Raw genomic sequence first — 6,010 nt, 5'->3', positions numbered from 1 at the left:
TAATTTTTGAAGTTATCTTTGCCAGCCTGAAGGCCTATTTTGTTTTGGTTTTTATGGTTTGCTCTCAGTTACAGAGCTGGTCTCATTATCTCATAACTGTAATACACTACTTCAATCTGAGTTTGAGGTCAGATTGACACTTTGAAGTGTTTTAGATGTGACTGTACCTTTTATAAGGTGTGAAATGAACTGTGAACGGTCTTAAGAAATATTTACATCTGTCTAGTCATTAGTCCTAATCATCAGACAACGATTAGTCTAATTGTTTAATTAAGTACTCAGGTTGAAACAAAAACCAAAGGATACTACAGTACAGTATATCCTCCTGGATGTTTGACACCAAAGCTTAGGGTATGTGTAGGATCTTTTCCATAAGAACTACATTTACAAGTCTGCTTGAAGCTATTGAACTCTTCTGAAGCTCTCGGGACAAGAAGGAGACAAGAACATGTTAAACCTCTTGGTATAAATGTATTTGTACGTACTGTATATTGTCTGAAAGTTTTCAAAAACTATTTCTGCAGGGAGAATAAAGATCAAGGTTAAACAACAACAAAGGAATAAGCAGTCACATACAGTAAATGTATGTAAAGTATAGTGCAAGGATATTTTTCTGATGCCGGTTAAAGAACAAATCGCATCATGGATTAACAAAGTCCTGTACATACGTCTTTCATACAATTCCTTATGGGGAAACACTGATTGGAAAGTATCAAATAAAACATGATAGTGAAACAACAATTCATTAAATGCAATTATTCACCCAGAACAGTTGTAAAAGCACAATAGAAAACATGATAAAATCCTTTTAAAAAATCTATTGTAAAACATTGTGGTTGAATGTATTAAAATGTTTTAGTCTGCCTCTACAAATAATAATCCGCTAGTTATGATGATGATGATTATTTTATTATTATCATATTATTGCTGCTCTCTACATTATGTTGGTTTGAAATTATCAGTTTGCAATATACCATGTCAAGAAACTGTTTGGTAACCCCCTAAGTTGGTTCTCATTCTTATGTTAGTCCTACAATTTAATTACTTTGTCATAAATAATAAATGATTATAACCTAATTAAACATATAACACAAAGACATATATATATATTATTCAACAAAATAAGTCTAAATTAACTATCCTTGTGTGAATAATTATGTAAACCCGTAGATTCAGTAACTTATTGCAGCTACTGGAGCAGCAATGACTTTTAATTAGTTATTATTTGTTGTTGTTTATCAGTCTCTCACATCAACATCTCATAGGAATTTTGTTCATCTTCCTAATGACATGTGTCAAGTCATTAGGGCTACATACTGTACAAGTGTGGGGCTACTTGCATGAGCAGTTCTTGATCAATCCAAAATGAAAACTTTCTTCTTGAACTACCAATCTGTTTAGGTAAGTTTTATTGCTCCACTTTGAAGCTTCAGCTTCAGCAAATGAATGGATGGCCTGACATTATCCCCCAGAATTGCTCGTAGATCTTCAAATTCATCATTCCAACAATGACTCAAGCCAACCGGGTCCCAAGGCAGAAAAGAAGCCCCATGCCATGACACTCCACCACCATGTTTGAGGGTGGGATCAGGTTGTTCTGTAGGAAAGCAGAATTTGTTTTTTCAACTCAAAATTTTTCTCGGTGGGGTCAGAAATGTAAACTTATACATGTACGTCCAAAGAACATTCTTCCAGTAGTTCTGTAGGTCACCCAGGTCTCTGACAACGTGAGATGGGTAGCAAAGTTCTTTTTAGAGAGCAGTATTTTCTTTCTGGCAATCCTCCCTTGAAAACTTAATCCCACTCAGTCTTTTGTAATGGTTGAGGTATGAACACTATGTTTTGCTAGAGAGGCCTGCAGATCCTTATGTTCCCTGACATTCTTTGTGGCCTCGTGGATGATCTTATGGTGATCTTGGAAGAATGAAAGGTAATGGGTATAGTCACTCCCTTCTTGAATATTTTCCCTTGTATTTGTCTGAAATGGTTGTGTAACCTTCTTCAGACTGATGAGCATCCACTACTGTTTTTTTTAAGTTCTTTTAAGTCTCTTAAGATCTAACATGAATTATGAAGACCTATTCTTACCATTATACCACTATCATTACATGACTCTTATATAGGACAAGACTACTCAGACTCAGACCTTGCTTAATTGGTACCCAATTATGTAACCACCTGATTCTAATTACTCCCTTAATTGTGTGTACACTTGGGGTTCACTTATTATTTCACATACACAGATTCTTAATTATTCATTTTCTTCTATTTCTCATCTGTTGCATCTCAGAAAACATTGAACTGGTAAATATGAAAACTTTTAGTTATTTAAGAAAAGACCCATTGCAGATCAACAGGGGTAAAATAGGAAATTATATTTCCTATAGGTAAATTCGCAAACTTTTTCTGAGAACTGTAAAGAGTCTACAACACAGAGCATTTACAGTAACACAAAAGGAGTGGCAGGTCTTCACATCATACAGAAAGACTAATAGACAAGACAACAATGTCAGACAGACTCACCAGGGAAATAAAAACCAGGTAAGGTAACTATTAACAAAGGCAAAGAACAGCATAACCAGGATTCATATTGCATTCATATTGCAACAATACATCATAGGGAAAAACTGATCTGGCATAAATTAATCGACATCTAGCCCACATTTCTTATTTATGGTGAATCCAACACTTGATGAATTCTGCTTCACAATGGTAGGAAGAATTGACATCAAAGGATTAAAAAAAAGTTCCTACTGTATGAATTCTTAGCCACCACAAGCCAGTTATCACTGTGGTAACTTCCAACACCTCCTGCTTAAAACACCAAAAGGCAAAAGCATTTAGAAAGGTAATTTAATTACATCAGGATTCAATTCACAATTACAGTTACTGTGCCCAAGGCCTAAGTCCCTTTAACAACCACTCCAGGAATCATCAACCTACAGCATGGATGCCATTAATGACACACAAAGGGATTTTTAATTGCAAATGCTGTAAAAGTCTAATAAGCCAATAAGTTAAAAAAAAAACAAGAAAGCTATGACTATTCTGTAATTCTCTGCAACAAGCTACTCAATGAAAGCACTTTGGCACAGAAAAAAAGATTCACCTGTTTTTTTTAATGCATTATTTTAGTAGGGTTAGTCTTTTGTTTCCAACATTTAAGTCATTTAGTTATCATTTTCAGGAAAGGGGAACTTACATAAAGAAATATATTCTGTGACTACGGTGTCCCTGCTATGGTTGGAAAACAGAAGGGATTCAGAAAGATCTTTGCAGATCACATAGGCCACCCCCACAGTAAATGTTCATTGTATTATTCATTAGAAAATGTGGAATAATGAGGTTAGTAATGCAATGACCAGAGTGTGAAAATAGTGAATTTTCTCATTGCTTGATCTGCTTGATGCTCTGCCAGTTTCAAACTCTGCTACGAGCCAGAGACTGTAGAACTCAACAAGGGAAAGCAAGGGCAAAGCTCACATTAGATGACAAGACAGGCGTATTTATTTATTGTATATACTGTATTATTATATTTTAATATTCGGGTGCCACTGTTACGAGTTCGGTAATAGGGACCGAACTAGTGAGTGAACCCACTTGCAGGAGCGAACAAAGCCAAGTCGTAAACCGAAAGTAAACCGTAATCGTAGGAACGAGCCGAGAGTCCAGGGGGAGCAAGATATCCGAAAGGGAACGTGTACCGAAGCCGAAGTGTGATCCGAAGTCGTTGTCCGTAGAGCAGTCCGAGTATCCAGAGGTAGCCAGTTATCCAAGACAGAGCGAAAGTACCAATCCAAGCTGACATCCGAAAAACCGTAAGCCGAAATCCAAGACAAATACAGAGTAGAAGAAGCGCAACCAGGAAGCTCGATAGGGAAAACCAATACTGAGCAACGAGGTAGGGAAGGACAGGTGTTTAAGTAGGATGAGACGGGGGTGTGGTGGTGAATGGGAAAACTGATAGGTGAACTGATGGATAGGGGCTACACCTACTTCTGCCTCTTCCGTTGCCGAGAGGCACGGATCGTAACAGCCACACCTGAAGAAGGCTCCACAGCCAAAACATTTTGTGTTTCCTTTCTCATCTTTTCAGCATGGAATAAACCTTTACTGGTTGCAATATGTAAGTAGGGCTGTTACTGACATTAAAATGCATCAATGATGTTTGAAGCAATGTAACTCTTGGCACAACACTTCTGAAAGGTTGCCAACCTCTGAACTAAACTGTCCTGCTTCCGAAATTAAACCAGCAGATATTATAGCATTGTACTTCTTTTTCAAAGAAACTGCCTTTGTGAAGGGCATTATAATGGGCATGAGAATGACAGAAACATTAAAAAGAATTACAAGTTTGATTTGCTCCAGAAACCCAGTAAAATACCGTATGCATGGGGTGATTAGGTTGTCTCATTCCCAGGAGACACCTTAGGCAGGCATTGCAGTTTACAGATGTACTGTAAGTAACAAAAAAGAGCTGAGTGTCTTGTATTAAAATTTCATATTGAGTGGAGATCATCCTCCTTAAAATATCTGCAAGAAGGTAAATGCCTTTATTTCTCCTTTATTTCTCCAACAAAAATTCTGTTTGTTGTATTTTATCAAAGAAATAATAAAGAGTGTATGATGATGGAAAAGAGAAAAGTTTAATAATAAAATAAAAAATATATTTTATTTAAAAATTGTGATTGTTTTTATTAAAGAGTGTATGATGATGGAAAATAGAGAAGTGGAGAAGTGGGAATGGCATGTCAACTGGGCTTTTGTGAATCTCTCTACTAGATGGTACGTTGTAATTAAGTGTATAACACAATCTATAGTGTCTAAGGCAAGCACCAGCTCAAATTGAATTCTGTAATCCACATGGAGAGTGGATGCCATGATAAAGGATTGTCAGGGCTAAACCCTAAAAACAGTGATTACAAAAAGATGAAGAAATAAAATTGGCATTCAGCTTGAGACAAGGCACCATTTAAAGACAAATTTCTATATTAGATTAATAGAAGCAGATACATGTTGCCTTCCCTTTTTTTCACCAGCTTCCTTATGATTAATTCAGTCATTTGTTTTATATCAGTGGATAATGCCAAAATATTATGTCTAAGTCTAAAGAGGCTTATATCTCCATTTCCTGATGGTTTTGTCAAGGGACATAGTGGAGCATTTTCCATTTCTGTGCTTGTTATTGCTGTTGTTGCCCAGTTTTTGCTTTGAGAATCTTTCCTGTTTTTGTGCTGCAGGAAATCTGAATGCTTTTTCCATGTCAGCAGATATTTGTGCATTGTCTCAAGGTTTTGAGGGAAAAGGACAGCAATTCCATGTGTCAGTGAGAATTCCGAGAAACAAGGCCAAATATTGTTGTCGAATAATGTTTCACTTTATTTATGCTTATCGTTTATTAATGTTGCAATTTCATCTTTGTGGGGTACTCCCATGATTCGTGACATCTTAATAATCTCATAAGGATGTTATCATTAAACCAGCACAGCTTTTAGCACTGCTTTTTTCAGTTCTTAAGGTACTATACACAAGGAGTTTACACACATTCCCAGTGTTTGTGTAAATTTCCTCCAGGCAGTTGGTTTCCTCTCACAATCCAAATATATACTGGTAGGCTGACTGGCTTCTGTAAAACTGGCCCCGGTGTAAGCATGTGCGTCTTTATAGTATGCGGTGTGCTCATCCAGTGTATATCCAATCTTGCACTCAGTGCTTTCAAGGATAGGTCCTGGGTCTCCATTGAATTGGATAAACTTGTATAGTTTAACTTTGATATGACAAATCATAAATCCTACAAAATCTTCGAAAAACGAATCCTAATGTCAGTTACAGTATGTATCCCTCCTGCAAAAGTTTGTGGTTTATGTACAACAGACAAAATCTTAGGTGACTAAAACTAAATAATGAAATCCCTTTATTGCAGTCAATATTCCCTAATACAAACCACAGCCCCAGCGATCACACCACCTTGCGACGCCTGATTTATACAAAGATTAATGAAACTCGCGAC

The sequence above is a fragment of the Lepisosteus oculatus genome, chromosome 2 (genome assembly GCF_040954835.1).
Source record: "Lepisosteus oculatus isolate fLepOcu1 chromosome 2, fLepOcu1.hap2, whole genome shotgun sequence".
NCBI lineage: Eukaryota > Metazoa > Chordata > Actinopteri > Semionotiformes > Lepisosteidae > Lepisosteus > Lepisosteus oculatus.
The sequence above is the reverse complement of the archived record's forward strand: the minus strand, read 5'-3'. Positions refer to the sequence as shown.